The 20,668-nt window shown below is 54.3% G+C and overlaps 1 protein-coding gene across 10 annotated transcripts in view; it reads left to right on the forward strand.

Moving 5' to 3' along the window:
- Nucleotides 1-20,668, forward strand: part of NLRP1 (NLR family pyrin domain containing 1) — a 632,803-nt gene that overhangs the window by 166,458 nt on the left and 445,677 nt on the right. The window lies entirely within an intron of this gene.

Here is a 20,668-nt window from a genome sequence, read left to right on the forward strand (position 1 = left end):
GACAGAGGGTCTTCAGTACCTGCGTGGGGTAGGTCCAGCCAGGGTGTGGACTCCGTTCCTGGGCAGATAGCATCTGCATGCCCCAAGTTGGTGCAGACACAGAAAGAGGTAGGTAAATAAATAAATGAATAAACACACACACAAACAAACCAATACGGCAAGTGCTCGTGCAGAAATAAGTTCAATACACCATATGTAACTCTATCTGGTCCGAGGTCTCATGGCGAAGAACTCCTGACACATTCAGCCGAGTCACTTGGCCTGTGTTTTTCCTCGAGAGGCACGAGTCTGGACCTAGGCACCTTCTCTGGTGAACGCTGAGCCCGCACCTTTGGGGTTTCTTTTTCCTATAATGCCAGTTTATTTCCATTAAAGCGGACTGATGGTGCTCCGTGTCTCTTTAGCGGCAAAGGGATCTAGCTGTACATGTGTGTACATCCCGTTTGGCTCACATTCGCCTCCATCCTGTTGCAAATCCAAGTGACCAGATGGCCTTCCCTGGGCTCTAGAGCAGGATGTCCTTGTCGACCCACTCCGTGTGCAGGTGTTTAGATCTCTTGCACCCCAAACCCCAGTCCTTCCTACACCCGCCCCTTCCAGTCGGGCCACCTCAAACCTCTTGTCCAGTCCGTGAGTTTCTTTTCTGTGCAGAGAGTCATTAGTGCCATTTGTTAGAATCCCGATACGAGGGGTGTTCTGTGGCCTTGGTCTTTCTCTTTCGGACCGACTTCTCTTCGTAGGGGGCTGTCTGAAGCCATCCCCGTGGCTGAGAATGTCCCCTTTGGTTCTGGTTGGATGGCTGAGCCTTAATCCACTGGGTGTATGTACCACATCGCCCTAATCCTAGCGTTTGTCGCTGGACATCGGGTGTGTTTCCATGCCTTGGTTTTCGGAACATTGCGGCAGGATCAGAGCGGGGCATCGAACATTTGAGGGAGCACTTTCTGGATATGTGCTCCAGAGTGGGAGTGCTGGGTTATGGGGTCGTTCTAAATTAAGTTCTTCAGATGGACCTCGAGCCTGTGGTCCATAGCAGTTTTCCCAATTTCCATCCTCACCCTCATGGAAGGAGAGCACCCTCTTCTCCACAGCCTCTCCGGGGTGTTGTATTCCTAGTCCCCCTAGTGATGGGCATTCAGAGAGGGAGGACGAGGTACCTCCGCCGTGTCTTGATTTGCATGGCACTCGTCCTGAGTGCTGGTGGTCCTTTGTTTCTGCTGCGAGTGGCCCTGTGTGCCTCTGGATTAGGGACTTGTCCATTCAGGGCTTTGACCCGTTTTATTAAATGGGCTTGGTGGTGGTGGTGTTTGGCTGTTGGGTGGGATCAGCTGGCGAGCTGGTCCTTTGGAAACCCCAGCCTGACCGGGGCTTTGGGATCCGGCTGGAGGTCTGGCGGCTTGTGCGTGCAAGGTGGCAAAACGGTGATAGTTAGGGGAGCAGGTCCGCGCATGCCTGTGTGGTTCTCTCGAGAGGTCTCCTGACTCTCGGTGCCTATGTGTCCGTGGGAGCCTCTTGGGTTCCTGATAGACACGTGGGATGAATGCCTGATCGAAGGAAGGGTCAGGTGATTTCAGGCCGGTAGGTTGAGATAAAGAAAGGTCGCACAGAGGTTCCTCTTGGCCCCCTGGGTAAAAGGTCTGTCTTGGTCCCTTTGGAGGCTTTGACCATCGCCGTGGCTTGAGAACCATGGCTGGGAAGATAACTCGTGCATGCGGGATGCGGGGTCAAAATGGAAGGATGTATACGGTATAGGGGGGAGAAAAAAGAAAGACAGACAGACAGAGACAGACAGACCGACAGACAGAAAAGAAGCAAGACCTTAGAGTCCGAATGAAGGAATGACACTTGGGAAATTAAGCAAAAGTCCATAGCTACATACGTAGAAACCTATGTTCAGAAATACAGGAGCAGAGGTGTTTGTAAAAGGAAAAATTAATAATAATAATAATACTAATAAACGGAAGAAAGCGGCCTTGACATCCTGGGTCTGGAGCCGAGTGTTTGAACGGTGTGGCTTAGGGTAGGTTGGCCTCAGGGCTCTGGACGCCTTCGAGAGGGGGAGGGAAAGAACCGACTGGGCAGGGCACTTGCTGATCGTTCAAGAGAGGGAAGGAATAGTATGGAACCCACATATCGCCCAGGGCCAATGCAGCCCCGGAGCTGCTGAGGCAGCCAGAGGAGGAAACCCTGAGAGGTGCTGTTAGAGCAGATGTCCACAAGACGGCGCCAGAGTCCGCTCTGGCCCCAGGTGCCGCGCCGCCGAGGCAGCAGGCGCATGCTCAGGAGTGTGGGGGCTGCTGTGTTGGGCAGAAGCCAGAGCCAGCCGCCAGAGGTTTGTGGTGGTTTTCGGGGCACCTGGCACTCTCCGCCCCAAGGTGCCTGACGTCAGGCAGAGGACACCTAGGTGTGTCTTCCACACTGTTTGGCGGAGAGGCAGCCCGGTTGGGGGGCAGCGGGCTTCGAATTCTTGAGGGGTTCCCTGGGTTTCTGTGTGCCTTGGGTTCCTCCCGAGGCTGGAGCTGAGGTCCACAGAGTCTCCGTGTTGAATGGTGAGCTGGCCATTTGCGGAGCCCCGCCTCCCACCGTTTTAGGTACGTGGAGAGAGTCAGCCTGGTGCCGAGGCGGGACTGTGGGGCAGCGGTGGCATGAAGGCTGGCAGCGGTGCAATCCCCTGTGCTTTCCTTTTCCCTCAATCGCCCTAGCGATAGTTCCTCTTTGCCTTGAGCGATGAGGCTCTCTCCTTTGCAGTACAGCGCCAGCGCCAGCGCCAGCGCCAGCGCCAGCGTAGGGAAGTGTGACCGAACCCAGGTGAGCCGAGTTAGGCAGGGCTGGTTGGTCTCTTCAGGAAATCTCGGAGGGTGTTCCCTCGTGGGGGCCTGGCTCAAGTGTCTCTCGACTTCACTGCTGCGACTGTGGTAATACGTGCATTTGGAGATGCCACCCTGGTCAGACAGCATCGCAGGACCGCAGGTGACACCGAAATATACTTCTCAATAGAAGAAGAAGTCATTGAAAAGAACGAGCTCAAGGGCTAAAGGAGTCACTGTACGCATTCATGCCTTCCTATAGATTAGCGAACGGAATTGCTAGATAAGGCAATGATGAGGCCTCACTTGACGCAATACCTCGGGAGACAGAGGGTCTTCAGTACCTGCGTGGGGTAGGTCCAGCCAGGGTGTGGACTCCGTTCCTGGGCAGATAGCATCTGCATGCCCCAAGTTGGTGCAGACACAGAAAGAGGTAGGTAAATAAATAAATGAATAAACACACACACAAACAAACCAATACGGCAAGTGCTCGTGCAGAAATAAGTTCAATACACCATATGTAACTCTATCTGGTCCGAGGTCTCATGGCGAAGAACACCTGACACATTCAGCCGAGTCACTTGGCCTGTGTTTTTCCTCGAGAGGCACGAGTCTGGACCTAGGCACCTTCTCTGGTGAACGCTGAGCCTGCACCTTTGGGGTTTCTTTTTCCTATAATGCCAGTTTATTTCCATTAAAGCGGACTGATGGTGCTCCGTGTCTCTTTAGCGGCAAAGGGATCTAGCTGTACATGTGTGTACATCCCGTTTGGCTCACATTCGCCTCCATCCTGTTGCAAATCCAAGTGACCAGATGGCCTTCCCTGGGCTCTAGAGCAGGATGTCCTTGTCGACCCACTCCGTGTGCAGGTGTTTAGATCTCTTGCACCCCAAACCCCAGTCCTTCCTACACCCGCCCCTTCCAGTCGGGCCACCTCAAACCTCTTGTCCAGTCCGTGAGTTTCTTTTCTGTGCAGAGAGTCATTAGTGCCATTTGTTAGAATCCCGATACGAGGGGTGTTCTGTGGCCTTGGTCTTTCTCTTTCGGACCGACTTCTCTTCGTAGGGGGCTGTCTGAAGCCATCCCCGTGGCTGAGAATGTCCCCTTTGGTTCTGGTTGGATGGCTGAGCCTTAATCCACTGGGTGTATGTACCACATCGCCCTAATCCTAGCGTTTGTCGCTGGACATCGGGTGTGTTTCCATGCCTTGGTTTTCGGAACATTGCGGCAGGATCAGAGCGGGGCATCGAACATTTGAGGGAGCACTTTCTGGATATGTGCTCCAGAGTGGGAGTGCTGGGTTATGGGGTCGTTCTAAATTAAGTTCTTCAGATGGACCTCGAGCCTGTGGTCCATAGCAGTTTTCCCAATTTCCATCCTCACCCTCATGGAAGGAGAGCACCCTCTTCTCCACAGCCTCTCCGGGGTGTTGTATTCCTAGTCCCCCTAGTGATGGGCATTCAGAGAGGGAGGACGAGGTACCTCCGCCGTGTCTTGATTTGCATGGCACTCGTCCTGAGTGCTGGTGGTCCTTTGTTTCTGCTGCGAGTGGCCCTGTGTGCCTCTGGATTAGGGACTTGTCCATTCAGGGCTTTGACCCGTTTTATTAAATGGGCTTGGTGGTGGTGGTGTTTGGCTGTTGGGTGGGATCAGCTGGCGAGCTGGTCCTTTGGAAACCCCAGCCTGACCGGGGCTTTGGGATCCGGCTGGAGGTCTGGCGGCTTGTGCGTGCAAGGTGGCAAAACGGTGATAGTTAGGGGAGCAGGTCCGCGCATGCCTGTGTGGTTCTCTCGAGAGGTCTCCTGACTCTCGGTGCCTATGTGTCCGTGGGAGCCTCTTGGGTTCCTGATAGACACGTGGGATGAATGCCTGATCGAAGGAAGGGTCAGGTGATTTCAGGCCGGTAGGTTGAGATAAAGAAAGGTCGCACAGAGGTTCCTCTTGGCCCCCTGGGTAAAAGGTCTGTCTTGGTCCCTTTGGAGGCTTTGACCATCGCCGTGGCTTGAGAACCATGGCTGGGAAGATAACTCGTGCATGCGGGATGCGGGGTCAAAATGGAAGGATGTATACGGTATAGGGGGGAGAAAAAAGAAAGACAGACAGACAGAGACAGACAGACCGACAGACAGAAAAGAAGCAAGACCTTAGAGTCCGAATGAAGGAATGACACTTGGGAAATTAAGCAAAAGTCCATAGCTACATACGTAGAAACCTATGTTCAGAAATACAGGAGCAGAGGTGTTTGTAAAAGGAAAAATTAATAATAATAATAATACTAATAAACGGAAGAAAGCGGCCTTGACATCCTGGGTCTGGAGCCGAGTGTTTGAACGGTGTGGCTTAGGGTAGGTTGGCCTCAGGGCTCTGGACGCCTTCGAGAGGGGGAGGGAAAGAACCGACTGGGCAGGGCACTTGCTGATCGTTCAAGAGAGGGAAGGAATAGTATGGAACCCACATATCGCCCAGGGCCAATGCAGCCCCGGAGCTGCTGAGGCAGCCAGAGGAGGAAACCCTGAGAGGTGCTGTTAGAGCAGATGTCCACAAGACGGCGCCAGAGTCCGCTCTGGCCCCAGGTGCCGCGCCGCCGAGGCAGCAGGCGCATGCTCAGGAGTGTGGGGGCTGCTGTGTTGGGCAGAAGCCAGAGCCAGCCGCCAGAGGTTTGTGGTGGTTTTCGGGGCACCTGGCACTCTCCGCCCCAAGGTGCCTGACGTCAGGCAGAGGACACCTAGGTGTGTCTTCCACACTGTTTGGCGGAGAGGCAGCCCGGTTGGGGGGCAGCGGGCTTCGAATTCTTGAGGGGTTCCCTGGGTTTCTGCGTGCCTTGGGTTCCTCCCGAGGCTGGAGCTGAGGTCCACAGAGTCTCCGTGTTGAATGGTGAGCTGGCCATTTGCGGAGCCCCGCCTCCCACCGTTTTAGGTACGTGGAGAGAGTCAGCCTGGTGCCGAGGCGGGACTGTGGGGCAGCGGTGGCATGAAGGCTGGCAGCGGTGCAATCCCCTGTGCTTTCCTTTTCCCTCAATCGCCCTAGCGATAGTTCCTCTTTGCCTTGAGCGATGAGGCTCTCTCCTTTGCAGTACAGCGCCAGCGCCAGCGCCAGCGCCAGCACCAGCGTAGGGAAGTGTGACCGAAACCAGGTGAGCCGAGTTAGGCAGGGCTGGTTGGTCTCTTCAGGAAATCTCGGAGGGTGTTCCCTCGTGGGGGCCTGGCTCAAGTGTCTCTCGACTTCACTGCTGCGACTGTGGTAATACGTGCATTTGGAGATGCCACCCTGGTCAGACAGCATCGCAGGACCGCAGGTGACACCGAAATATACTTCTCAATAGAAGAAGAAGTCATTGAAAAGAACGAGCTCAAGGGCTAAAGGAGTCACTGTACGCATTCATGCCTTCCTATAGATTAGCGAACGGAATTGCTAGATAAGGCAATGATGAGGCCTCACTTGACGCAATACCTCGGGAGACAGAGGGTCTTCAGTACCTGCGTGGGGTAGGTCCAGCCAGGGTGTGGACTCCGTTCCTGGGCAGATAGCATCTGCATGCCCCAAGTTGGTGCAGACACAGAAAGAGGTAGGTAAATAAATAAATGAATAAACACACACACAAACAAACCAATACGGCAAGTGCTCGTGCAGAAATAAGTTCAATACACCATATGTAACTCTATCTGGTCCGAGGTCTCATGGCGAAGAACACCTGACACATTCAGCCGAGTCACTTGGCCTGTGTTTTTCCTCGAGAGGCACGAGTCTGGACCTAGGCACCTTCTCTGGTGAACGCTGAGCCCGCACCTTTGGGGTTTCTTTTTCCTATAATGCCAGTTTATTTCCATTAAAGCGGACTGATGGTGCTCCGTGTCTCTTTAGCGGCAAAGGGATCTAGCTGTACATGTGTGTACATCCCGTTTGGCTCACATTCGCCTCCATCCTGTTGCAAATCCAAGTGACCAGATGGCCTTCCCTGGGCTCTAGAGCAGGATGTCCTTGTCGACCCACTCCGTGTGCAGGTGTTTAGATCTCTTGCACCCCAAACCCCAGTCCTTCCTACACCCGCCCCTTCCAGTCGGGCCACCTCAAACCTCTTGTCCAGTCCGTGAGTTTCTTTTCTGTGCAGAGAGTCATTAGTGCCATTTGTTAGAATCCCGATACGAGGGGTGTTCTGTGGCCTTGGTCTTTCTCTTTCGGACCGACTTCTCTTCGTAGGGGGCTGTCTGAAGCCATCCCCGTGGCTGAGAATGTCCCCTTTGGTTCTGGTTGGATGGCTGAGCCTTAATCCACTGGGTGTATGTACCACATCGCCCTAATCCTAGCGTTTGTCGCTGGACATCGGGTGTGTTTCCATGCCTTGGTTTTCGGAACATTGCGGCAGGATCAGAGCGGGGCATCGAACATTTGAGGGAGCACTTTCTGGATATGTGCTCCAGAGTGGGAGTGCTGGGTTATGGGGTCGTTCTAAATTAAGTTCTTCAGATGGACCTCGAGCCTGTGGTCCATAGCAGTTTTCCCAATTTCCATCCTCACCCTCATGGAAGGAGAGCACCCTCTTCTCCACAGCCTCTCCGGGGTGTTGTATTCCTAGTCCCCCTAGTGATGGGCATTCAGAGAGGGAGGACGAGGTACCTCCACCGTGTCTTGATTTGCATGGCACTCGTCCTGAGTGCTGGTGGTCCTTTGTTTCTGCGGCGAGTGGCCCTGTGTGCCTCTGGATTAGGGACTTGTCCATTCAGGGCTTTGACCCGTTTTATTAAATGGGCTTGGTGGTGGTGGTGTTTGGCTGTTGGGTGGGATCAGCTGGCGAGCTGGTCCTTTGGAAACCCCAGCCTGACCGGGGCTTTGGGATCCGGCTGGAGGTCTGGCGGCTTGTGCGTGCAAGGTGGCAAAACGGTGATAGTTAGGGGAGCAGGTCCGCGCATGCCTGTGTGGTTCTCTCGAGAGGTCTCCTGACTCTCGGTGCCTATGTGTCCGTGGGAGCCTCTTGGGTTCCTGATAGACACGTGGGATGAATGCCTGATCGAAGGAAGGGTCAGGTGATTTCAGGCCGGTAGGTTGAGATAAAGAAAGGTCGCACAGAGGTTCCTCTTGGCCCCCTGGGTAAAAGGTCTGTCTTGGTCCCTTTGGAGGCTTTGACCATCGCCGTGGCTTGAGAACCATGGCTGGGAAGATAACTCGTGCATGCGGGATGCGGGGTCAAAATGGAAGGATGTATACGGTATAGGGGGGAGAAAAAAGAAAGACAGACAGACAGAGACAGACAGACCGACAGACAGAAAAGAAGCAAGACCTTAGAGTCCGAATGAAGGAATGACACTTGGGAAATTAAGCAAAAGTCCATAGCTACATACGTAGAAACCTATGTTCAGAAATACAGGAGCAGAGGTGTTTGTAAAAGGAAAAATTAATAATAATAATAATACTAATAAACGGAAGAAAGCGGCCTTGACATCCTGGGTCTGGAGCCGAGTGTTTGAACGGTGTGGCTTAGGGTAGGTTGGCCTCAGGGCTCTGGACGCCTTCGAGAGGGGGAGGGAAAGAACCGACTGGGCAGGGCACTTGCTGATCGTTCAAGAGAGGGAAGGAATAGTATGGAACCCACATATCGCCCAGGGCCAATGCAGCCCCGGAGCTGCTGAGGCAGCCAGAGGAGGAAACCCTGAGAGGTGCTGTTAGAGCAGATGTCCACAAGACGGCGCCAGAGTCCGCTCTGGCCCCAGGTGCCGCGCCGCCGAGGCAGCAGGCGCATGCTCAGGAGTGTGGGGGCTGCTGTGTTGGGCAGAAGCCAGAGCCAGCCGCCAGAGGTTTGTGGTGGTTTTCGGGGCACCTGGCACTCTCCGCCCCAAGGTGCCTGACGTCAGGCAGAGGACACCTAGGTGTGTCTTCCACACTGTTTGGCGGAGAGGCAGCCCGGTTGGGGGGCAGCGGGCTTCGAATTCTTGAGGGGTTCCCTGGGTTTCTGCGTGCCTTGGGTTCCTCCCGAGGCTGGAGCTGAGGTCCACAGAGTCTCCGTGTTGAATGGTGAGCTGGCCATTTGCGGAGCCCCGCCTCCCACCGTTTTAGGTACGTGGAGAGAGTCAGCCTGGTGCCGAGGCGGGACTGTGGGGCAGCGGTGGCATGAAGGCTGGCAGCGGCGCAATCCCCTGTGCTTTCCTTTTCCCTCAATCGCCCTAGCGATAGTTCCTCTTTGCCTTGAGCGATGAGGCTCTCTCCTTTGCAGTACAGCGCCAGCGCCAGCGCCAGCACCAGCGCCAGCGTAGGGAAGTGTGACCGAAACCAGGTGAGCCGAGTTAGGCAGGGCTGGTTGGTCTCTTCAGGAAATCTCGGAGGGTGTTCCCTCGTGGGGGCCTGGCTCAAGTGTCTCTCGACTTCACTGCTGCGACTGTGGTAATACGTGCATTTGGAGATGCCACCCTGGTCAGACAGCATCGCAGGACCGCAGGTGACACCGAAATATACTTCTCAATAGAAGAAGAAGTCATTGAAAAGAACGAGCTCAAGGGCTAAAGGAGTCACTGTACGCATTCATGCCTTCCTATAGATTAGCGAACGGAATTGCTAGATAAGGCAATGATGAGGCCTCACTTGACGCAATACCTCGGGAGACAGAGGGTCTTCAGTACCTGCGTGGGGTAGGTCCAGCCAGGGTGTGGACTCCGTTCCTGGGCAGATAGCATCTGCATGCCCCAAGTTGGTGCAGACACAGAAAGAGGTAGGTAAATAAATAAATGAATAAACACACACACAAACAAACCAATACGGCAAGTGCTCGTGCAGAAATAAGTTCAATACACCATATGTAACTCTATCTGGTCCGAGGTCTCATGGCGAAGAACTCCTGACACATTCAGCCGAGTCACTTGGCCTGTGTTTTTCCTCGAGAGGCACGAGTCTGGACCTAGGCACCTTCTCTGGTGAACGCTGAGCCCGCACCTTTGGGGTTTCTTTTTCCTATAATGCCAGTTTATTTCCATTAAAGCGGACTGATGGTGCTCCGTGTCTCTTTAGCGGCAAAGGGATCTAGCTGTACATGTGTGTACATCCCGTTTGGCTCACATTCGCCTCCATCCTGTTGCAAATCCAAGTGACCAGATGGCCTTCCCTGGGCTCTAGAGCAGGATGTCCTTGTCGACCCACTCCGTGTGCAGGTGTTTAGATCTCTTGCACCCCAAACCCCAGTCCTTCCTACACCCGCCCCTTCCAGTCGGGCCACCTCAAACCTCTTGTCCAGTCCGTGAGTTTCTTTTCTGTGCAGAGAGTCATTAGTGCCATTTGTTAGAATCCCGATACGAGGGGTGTTCTGTGGCCTTGGTCTTTCTCTTTCGGACCGACTTCTCTTCGTAGGGGGCTGTCTGAAGCCATCCCCGTGGCTGAGAATGTCCCCTTTGGTTCTGGTTGGATGGCTGAGCCTTAATCCACTGGGTGTATGTACCACATCGCCCTAATCCTAGCGTTTGTCGCTGGACATCGGGTGTGTTTCCATGCCTTGGTTTTCGGAACATTGCGGCAGGATCAGAGCGGGGCATCGAACATTTGAGGGAGCACTTTCTGGATATGTGCTCCAGAGTGGGAGTGCTGGGTTATGGGGTCGTTCTAAATTAAGTTCTTCAGATGGACCTCGAGCCTGTGGTCCATAGCAGTTTTCCCAATTTCCATCCTCACCCTCATGGAAGGAGAGCACCCTCTTCTCCACAGCCTCTCCGGGGTGTTGTATTCCTAGTCCCCCTCGTGATGGGCATTCAGAGAGGGAGGACGAGGTACCTCCGCCGTGTCTTGATTTGCATGGCACTCGTCCTGAGTGCTGGTGGTCCTTTGTTTCTGCTGCGAGTGGCCCTGTGTGCCTCTGGATTAGGGACTTGTCCATTCAGGGCTTTGACCCGTTTTATTAAATGGGCTTGGTGGTGGTGGTGTTTGGCTGTTGGGTGGGATCAGCTGGCGAGCTGGTCCTTTGGAAACCCCAGCCTGACCGGGGCTTTGGGATCCGGCTGGAGGTCTGGCGGCTTGTGCGTGCAAGGTGGCAAAACGGTGATAGTTAGGGGAGCAGGTCCGCGCATGCCTGTGTGGTTCTCTCGAGAGGTCTCCTGACTCTCGGTGCCTATGTGTCCCTGGGAGCCTCTTGGGTTCCTGATAGACACGTGGGATGAATGCCTGATCGAAGGAAGGGTCAGGTGATTTCAGGCCGGTAGGTTGAGATAAAGAAAGGTCGCACAGAGGTTCCTCTTGGCCCCCTGGGTAAAAGGTCTGTCTTGGTCCCTTTGGAGGCTTTGACCATCGCCGTGGCTTGAGAACCATGGCTGGGAAGATAACTCGTGCATGCGGGATGCGGGGTCAAAGTGGAAGGATGTATACGGTATAGGGGGGAGAAAAAAGAAAGACAGACAGACAGAGACAGACAGACCGACAGACAGAAAAGAAGCAAGACCTTAGAGTCCGAATGAAGGAATGACACTTGGGAAATTAAGCAAAAGTCCACAGCTACATACGTAGAAACCTATGTTCAGAAATACAGGAGCAGAGGTGTTTGTAAAAGGAAAAATTAATAATAATAATAATACTAATAAACGGAAGAAAGCGGCCTTGACATCCTGGGTCTGGAGCCGAGTGTTTGAACGGTGTGGCTTAGGGTAGGTTGGCCTCAGGGCTCTGGACGCCTTCGAGAGGGGGAGGGAAAGAACCGACTGGGCAGGGCACTTGCTGATCGTTCAAGAGAGGGAAGGAATAGTATGGAACCCACATATCGCCCAGGGCCAATGCAGCCCCGGAGCTGCTGAGGCAGCCAGAGGAGGAAACCCTGAGAGGTGCTGTTAGAGCAGATGTCCACAAGACGGCGCCAGAGTCCGCTCTGGCCCCAGGTGCCGCGCCGCCGAGGCAGCAGGCGCATGCTCAGGAGTGTGGGGGCTGCTGTGTTGGGCAGAAGCCAGAGCCAGCCGCCAGAGGTTTGTGGTGGTTTTCGGGGCACCTGGCACTCTCCGCCCCAAGGTGCCTGACGTCAGGCAGAGGACACCTAGGTGTGTCTTCCACACTGTTTGGCGGAGAGGCAGCCCGGTTGGGGGGCAGCGGGCTTCGAATTCTTGAGGGGTTCCCTGGGTTTCTGCGTGCCTTGGGTTCCTCCCGAGGCTGGAGCTGAGGTCCACAGAGTCTCCGTGTTGAATGGTGAGCTGGCCATTTGCGGAGCCCCGCCTCCCACCGTTTTAGGTACGTGGAGAGAGTCAGCCTGGTGCCGAGGCGGGACTGTGGGGCAGCGGTGGCATGAAGGCTGGCAGCGGTGCAATCCCCTGTGCTTTCCTTTTCCCTCAATCGCCCTAGCGATAGTTCCTCTTTGCCTTGAGCGATGAGGCTCTCTCCTTTGCAGTACAGCGCCAGCGCCAGCGCCAGCGTAGGGAAGTGTGACCGAAACCAGGTGAGCCGAGTTAGGCAGGGCTGGTTGGTCTCTTCAGGAAATCTCGGAGGGTGTTCCCTCGTGGGGGCCTGGCTCAAGTGTCTCTCGACTTCACTGCTGCGACTGTGGTAATACGTGCATTTGGAGATGCCACCCTGGTCAGACAGCATCGCAGGACCGCAGGTGACACTGAAATATACTTCTCAATAGAAGAAGAAGTCATTGAAAAGAACGAGCTCAAGGGCTAAAGGAGTCACTGTACGCATTCATGCCTTCCTATAGATTAGCGAACGGAATTGCTAGATAAGGCAATGATGAGGCCTCACTTGACGCAATACCTCGGGAGACAGAGGGTCTTCAGTACCTGCGTGGGGTAGGTCCAGCCAGGGTGTGGACTCCGTTCCTGGGCAGATAGCATCTGCATGCCCCAAGTTGGTGCAGACACAGAAAGAGGTAGGTAAATAAATAAATGAATAAACACACACACAAACAAACCAATACGGCAAGTGCTCGTGCAGAAATAAGTTCAATACACCATATGTAACTCTATCTGGTCCGAGGTCTCATGGCGAAGAACTCCTGACACATTCAGCCGAGTCACTTGGCCTGTGTTTTTCCTCGAGAGGCACGAGTCTGGACCTAGGCACCTTCTCTGGTGAACGCTGAGCCCGCACCTTTGGGGTTTCTTTTTCCTATAATGCCAGTTTATTTCCATTAAAGCGGACTGATGGTGCTCCGTGTCTCTTTAGCGGCAAAGGGATCTAGCTGTACATGTGTGTACATCCCGTTTGGCTCACATTCGCCTCCATCCTGTTGCAAATCCAAGTGACCAGATGGCCTTCCCTGGGCTCTAGAGCAGGATGTCCTTGTCGACCCACTCCGTGTGCAGGTGTTTAGATCTCTTGCACCCCAAACCCCAGTCCTTCCTACACCCGCCCCTTCCAGTCGGGCCACCTCAAACCTCTTGTCCAGTCCGTGAGTTTCTTTTCTGTGCAGAGAGTCATTAGTGCCATTTGTTAGAATCCCGATACGAGGGGTGTTCTGTGGCCTTGGTCTTTCTCTTTCGGACCGACTTCTCTTCGTAGGGGGCTGTCTGAAGCCATCCCCGTGGCTGAGAATGTCCCCTTTGGTTCTGGTTGGATGGCTGAGCCTTAATCCACTGGGTGTATGTACCACATCGCCCTAATCCTAGCGTTTGTCGCTGGACATCGGGTGTGTTTCCATGCCTTGGTTTTCGGAACATTGCGGCAGGATCAGAGCGGGGCATCGAACATTTGAGGGAGCACTTTCTGGATATGTGCTCCAGAGTGGGAGTGCTGGGTTATGGGGTCGTTCTAAATTAAGTTCTTCAGATGGACCTCGAGCCTGTGGTCCATAGCAGTTTTCCCAATTTCCATCCTCACCCTCATGGAAGGAGAGCACCCTCTTCTCCACAGCCTCTCCGGGGTGTTGTATTCCTAGTCCCCCTCGTGATGGGCATTCAGAGAGGGAGGACGAGGTACCTCCGCCGTGTCTTGATTTGCATGGCACTCGTCCTGAGTGCTGGTGGTCCTTTGTTTCTGCTGCGAGTGGCCCTGTGTGCCTCTGGATTAGGGACTTGTCCATTCAGGGCTTTGACCCGTTTTATTAAATGGGCTTGGTGGTGGTGGTGTTTGGCTGTTGGGTGGGATCAGCTGGCGAGCTGGTCCTTTGGAAACCCCAGCCTGACCGGGGCTTTGGGATCCGGCTGGAGGTCTGGCGGCTTGTGCGTGCAAGGTGGCAAAACGGTGATAGTTAGGGGAGCAGGTCCGCGCATGCCTGTGTGGTTCTCTCGAGAGGTCTCCTGACTCTCGGTGCCTATGTGTCCGTGGGAGCCTCTTGGGTTCCTGATAGACACGTGGGATGAATGCCTGATCGAAGGAAGGGTCAGGTGATTTCAGGCCGGTAGGTTGAGATAAAGAAAGGTCGCACAGAGGTTCCTCTTGGCCCCCTGGGTAAAAGGTCTGTCTTGGTCCCTTTGGAGGCTTTGACCATCGCCGTGGCTTGAGAACCATGGCTGGGAAGATAACTCGTGCATGCGGGATGCGGGGTCAAAATGGAAGGATGTATACGGTATAGGGGGGAGAAAAAAGAAAGACAGACAGACAGAGACAGACAGACCGACAGACAGAAAAGAAGCAAGACCTTAGAGTCCGAATGAAGGAATGACACTTGGGAAATTAAGCAAAAGTCCATAGCTACATACGTAGAAACCTATGTTCAGAAATACAGGAGCAGAGGTGTTTGTAAAAGGAAAAATTAATAATAATAATAATACTAATAAACGGAAGAAAGCGGCCTTGACATCCTGGGTCTGGAGCCGAGTGTTTGAACGGTGTGGCTTAGGGTAGGTTGGCCTCAGGGCTCTGGACGCCTTCGAGAGGGGGAGGGAAAGAACCGACTGGGCAGGGCACTTGCTGATCGTTCAAGAGAGGGAAGGAATAGTATGGAACCCACATATCGCCCAGGGCCAATGCAGCCCCGGAGCTGCTGAGGCAGCCAGAGGAGGAAACCCTGAGAGGTGCTGTTAGAGCAGATGTCCACAAGACGGCGCCAGAGTCCGCTCTGGCCCCAGGTGCCGCGCCGCCGAGGCAGCAGGCGCATGCTCAGGAGTGTGGGGGCTGCTGTGTTGGGCAGAAGCCAGAGCCAGCCGCCAGAGGTTTGTGGTGGTTTTCGGGGCACCTGGCACTCTCCGCCCCAAGGTGCCTGACGTCAGGCAGAGGACACCTAGGTGTGTCTTCCACACTGTTTGGCGGAGAGGCAGCCCGGTTGGGGGGCAGCGGGCTTCGAATTCTTGAGGGGTTCCCTGGGTTTCTGCGTGCCTTGGGTTCCTCCCGAGGCTGGAGCTGAGGTCCACAGAGTCTCCGTGTTGAATGGTGAGCTGGCCATTTGCGGAGCCCCGCCTCCCACCGTTTTAGGTACGTGGAGAGAGTCAGCCTGGTGCCGAGGCGGGACTGTGGGGCAGCGGTGGCATGAAGGCTGGCAGCGGTGCAATCCCCTGTGCTTTCCTTTTCCCTCAATCGCCCTAGCGATAGTTCCTCTTTGCCTTGAGCGATGAGGCTCTCTCCTTTGCAGTACAGCGCCAGCGCCAGCGCCAGCGCCAGCGCCAGCGTAGGGAAGTGTGACCGAAACCAGGTGAGCCGAGTTAGGCAGGGCTGGTTGGTCTCTTCAGGAAATCTCGGAGGGTGTTCCCTCGTGGGGGCCTGGCTCAAGTGTCTCTCGACTTCACTGCTGCGACTGTGGTAATACGTGCATTTGGAGATGCCACCCTGGTCAGACAGCATCGCAGGACCGCAGGTGACACCGAAATATACTTCTCAATAGAAGAAGAAGTCATTGAAAAGAACGAGCTCAAGGGCTAAAGGAGTCACTGTACGCATTCATGCCTTCCTATAGATTAGCGAACGGAATTGCTAGATAAGGCAATGATGAGGCCTCACTTGACGCAATACCTCGGGAGACAGAGGGTCTTCAGTACCTGCGTGGGGTAGGTCCAGCCAGGGTGTGGACTCCGTTCCTGGGCAGATAGCATCTGCATGCCCCAAGTTGGTGCAGACACAGAAAGAGGTAGGTAAATAAATAAATGAATAAACACACACACAAACAAACCAATACGGCAAGTGCTCGTGCAGAAATAAGTTCAATACACCATATGTAACTCTATCTGGTCCGAGGTCTCATGGCGAAGAACTCCTGACACATTCAGCCGAGTCACTTGGCCTGTGTTTTTCCTCGAGAGGCACGAGTCTGGACCTAGGCACCTTCTCTGGTGAACGCTGAGCCCGCACCTTTGGGGTTTCTTTTTCCTATAATGCCAGTTTATTTCCATTAAAGCGGACTGATGGTGCTCCGTGTCTCTTTAGCGGCAAAGGGATCTAGCTGTACATGTGTGTACATCCCGTTTGGCTCACATTCGCCTCCATCCTGTTGCAAATCCAAGTGACCAGATGGCCTTCCCTGGGCTCTAGAGCAGGATGTCCTTGTCGACCCACTCCGTGTGCAGGTGTTTAGATCTCTTGCACCCCAAACCCCAGTCCTTCCTACACCCGCCCCTTCCAGTCGGGCCACCTCAAACCTCTTGTCCAGTCCGTGAGTTTCTTTTCTGTGCAGAGAGTCATTAGTGCCATTTGTTAGAATCCCGATACGAGGGGTGTTCTGTGGCCTTGGTCTTTCTCTTTCGGACCGACTTCTCTTCGTAGGGGGCTGTCTGAAGCCATCCCCGTGGCTGAGAATGTCCCCTTTGGTTCTGGTTGGATGGCTGAGCCTTAATCCACTGGGTGTATGTACCACATCGCCCTAATCCTAGCGTTTGTCGCTGGACATCGGGTGTGTTTCCATGCCTTGGTTTTCGGAACATTGCGGCAGGATCAGAGCGGGGCATCGAACATTTGAGGGAGCACTTTCTGGATATGTGCTCCAGAGTGGGAGTGCTGGGTTATGGGGTCGTTCTAAATTAAGTTCTTCAGATGGACCTCGAGCCTGTGGTCCATAGCAGTTTTCCCAATTTCCATCCTCACCCTCATGGAAGGAGAGCACCCTCTTCTCCACAGCCTCTCCGGGGTGTTGTATTCCTAGTCCCCCTAGTGATGGGCATTCAGAGAGGGAGGACGAGGTACCTCCGCCGTGTCTTGATTTGCATGGCACTCGTCCTGAGTGCTGGTGGTCCTTTGTTTCTGCTGCGAGTGGCCCTGTGTGCCTCTGGATTAGGGACTTGTCCATTCAGGGCTTTGACCCGTTTTATTAAATGGGCTTGGTGGTGGTGGTGTTTGGCTGTTGGGTGGGATCAGCTGGCGAGCTGGTCCTTTGGAAACCCCAGCCTGACCGGGGCTTTGGGATCCGGCTGGAGGTCTGGCGGCTTGTGCGTGCAAGGTGGCAAAACGGTGATAGTTAGGGGAGCAGGTCCGCGCATGCCTGTGTGGTTCTCTCGAGAGGTCTCCTGACTCTCGGTGCCTATGTGTCCCTGGGAGCCTCTTGGGTTCCTGATAGACACGTGGGATGAATGCCTGATCGAAGGAAGGGTCAGGTGATTTCAGGCCGGTAGGTTGAGATAAAGAAAGGTCGCACAGAGGTTCCTCTTGGCCCCCTGGGTAAAAGGTCTGTCTTGGTCCCTTTGGAGGCTTTGACCATCGCCGTGGCTTGAGAACCATGGCTGGGAAGATAACTCGTGCATGCGGGATGCGGGGTCAAAATGGAAGGATGTATACGGTATAGGGGGGAGAAAAAAGAAAGACAGACAGACAGAGACAGACAGACCGACAGACAGAAAAGAAGCAAGACCTTAGAGTCCGAATGAAGGAATGACACTTGGGAAATTAAGCAAAAGTCCATAGCTACATACGTAGAAACCTATGTTCAGAAATACAGGAGCAGAGGTGTTTGTAAAAGGAAAAATTAATAATAATAATAATACTAATAAACGGAAGAAAGCGGCCTTGACATCCTGGGTCTGGAGCCGAGTGTTTGAACGGTGTGGCTTAGGGTAGGTTGGCCTCAGGGCTCTGGACGCCTTCGAGAGGGGGAGGGAAAGAACCGACTGGGCAGGGCACTTGCTGATCGTTCAAGAGAGGGAAGGAATAGTATGGAACCCACATATCGCCCAGGGCCAATGCAGCCCCGGAGCTGCTGAGGCAGCCAGAGGAGGAAACCCTGAGAGGTGCTGTTAGAGCAGATGTCCACAAGACGGCGCCAGAGTCCGCTCTGGCCCCAGGTGCCGCGCCGCCGAGGCAGCAGGCGCATGCTCAGGAGTGTGGGGGCTGCTGTGTTGGGCAGAAGCCAGAGCCAGCCGCCAGAGGTTTGTGGTGGTTTTCGGGGCACCTGGCACTCTCCGCCCCAAGGTGCCTGACGTCAGGCAGAGGACACCTAGGTGTGTCTTCCACACTGTTTGGCGGAGAGGCAGCCCGGTTGGGGGGCAGCGGGCTTCGAATTCTTGAGGGATTCCCTGGGTTTCTGCGTGCCTTGGGTTCCTCCCGAGGCTGGAGCTGAGGTCCACAGAGTCTCCGTGTTGAATGGTGAGCTGGCCATTTGCGGAGCCCCGCCTCCCACCGTTTTAGGTACGTGGAGAGAGTCAGCCTGGTGCCGAGGCGGGACTGTGGGGCAGCGGTGGCATGAAGGCTGGCAGCGGTGCAATCCCCTGTGCTTTCCTTTTCCCTCAATCGCCCTAGCGATAGTTCCTCTTTGCCTTGAGCGATGAGGCTCTCTCCTTTGCAGTACAGCGCCAGCGCCAGCGCCAGCGTAGGGAAGTGTGACCGAACCCAGGTGAGCCGAGTTAGGCAGGGCTGGTTGGTCTCTTCAGGAAATCTCGGAGGGTGTTCCCTCGTGGGGGCCTGGCTCAAGTGTCTCTCGACTTCACTGCTGCGACTGTGGTAATACGTGCATTTGGAGATGCCACCCTGGTCAGACAGCATCGCAGGACCGCAGGTGACACCGAAATATACTTCTCAATAGAAGAAGAAGTCATTGAAAAGAACGAGCTCAAGGGCTAAAGGAGTCACTGTACGCATTCATGCCTTCCTATAGATTAGCGAACGGAATTGCTAGATAAGGCAATGATGAGGCCTCACTTGACGCAATACCTCGGGAGACAGAGGGTCTTCAGTACCTGCGTGGGGTAGGTCCAGCCAGGGTGTGGACTCCGTTCCTGGGCAGATAGCATCTGCATGCCCCAAGTTGGTGCAGACACAGAAAGAGGTAGGTAAATAAATAAATGAATAAACACACACACAAACAAACCAATACGGCAAGTGCTCGTGCAGAAATAAGTTCAATACACCATATGTAACTCTATCTGGTCCGAGGTCTCATGGCGAAGAACTCCTGACACATTCAGCCGAGTCACTTGGCCTGTGTTTTTCCTCGAGAGGCACGAGTCTGGACCTAGGCACCTTCTCTGGTGAACGCTGAGCCCGCACCTTTGGGGTTTCTTTTTCCTATAATGCCAGTTTATTTCCATTAAAGCGGACTGATGGTGCTCCGTGTCTCTTTAGCGGCAAAGGGATCTAGCTGTACATGTGTGTACATCCCGTTTGGCTCACATTCGCCTCCATCCTGTTGCAAATCCAAGTGACCAGATGGCCTTCCCTGGGCTCTAGAGCAGGATGTCCTTGTCGACCCACTCCGTGTGCAGGTGTTTAGATCTCTTGCACCCCAAACCCCAGTCCTTCCTACACCCGCCCCTTCCAGTCGGGCCACCTCAAACCTCTTGTCCAGTCCGTGAGTTTCTTTTCTGTGCAGAGAGTCATTAGTGCCATTTGTTAGAATCCCGATACGAGGGGTGTTCTGTGGCCTTGGTCTTTCTCTTTCGGACCGACTTCTCTTCGTAGGGGGCTGTCTGAAGCCATCCCCGTGGCTGAGAATGTCCCCTTTGGTTCTGGTTGGATGGCTGAGCCTTAATCCACTGGGTGTATGTACCACATCGCCCTAATCCTAGCGTTTGTCGCTGGACATCGGGTGTGTTTCCATGCCTTGGTTTTCGGAACATTGCGGCAGGATCAGAGCGGGGCATCGAACATTTGAGGGAGCACTTTCTGGATATGTGCTCCAGAGTGGGAGTGCTGGGTTATGGGGTCGTTCTAAATTAAGTTCTTCAGATGGACCTCGAGCCTGTGGTCCATAGCAGTTTTCCCAATTTCCATCCTCACCCTCATGGAAGGAGAGCACCCTCTTCTCCACAGCCTCTCCGGGGTGTTGTATTCCTAGTCCCCCTAGTGATGGGCATTCAGAGAGGGAGGACGAGGTACCTCCGCCGTGTCTTGATTTGCATGGCACTCGTCCTGAGTGCTGGTGGTCCTTTGTTTCTGCTGCGAGTGGCCCTGTGTGCCTCTGGATTAGGGACTTGTCCATTCAGGGCTTTGACCCGTTTTATTAAATGGGCTTGGTGGTGGTGGTGTTTGGCTGTTGGGTGGGATCAGCTGGCGAGCTGGTCCTTTGGAAACCCCAGCCTGACCGGGGCTTTGGGATCCGGCTGGAGGTCTGGCGGCTTGTGCGTGCAAGGTGGCAAAACGGTGATAGTTAGGGGAGCAGGTCCGCGCATGCCTGTGTGGTTCTCTCGAGAGGTCTCCTGACTCTCGGTGCCTATGTGTCCGTGGGAGCCTCTTGGGTTCCTGATAGACACGTGGGATGAATGCCTGATCGAAGGAAGGGTCAGGTGATTTCAGGCCGGTAGGTTGAGATAAAGAAAGGTCGCACAGAGGTTCCTCTTGGCCCCCTGGGTAAAAGGTCTGTCTTGGTCCCTTTGGAGGCTTTGACCATCGCCGTGGCTTGAGAACCATGGCTGGGAAGATAACTCGTGCATGCGGGATGCGGGGTCAAAATGGAAGGATGTATACGGTATAGGGGGGAGAAAAAAGAAAGACAGACAGACAGAGACAGACAGACCGACAGACAGAAAAGAAGCAAGACCTTAGAGTCCGAATGAAGGAATGACACTTGGGAAATTAAGCAAAAGTCCATAGCTACATACGTAGAAACCTATGTTCAGAAA

This window comes from Sus scrofa, chromosome 12, assembly GCF_054392235.1.
Source record: "Sus scrofa isolate SSC_HxYL_T2T_F1_AM1 chromosome 12, Sscrofa_HxYL_maternal_Yorkshire_Landrace_v2.0, whole genome shotgun sequence".
NCBI lineage: Eukaryota > Metazoa > Chordata > Mammalia > Artiodactyla > Suidae > Sus > Sus scrofa.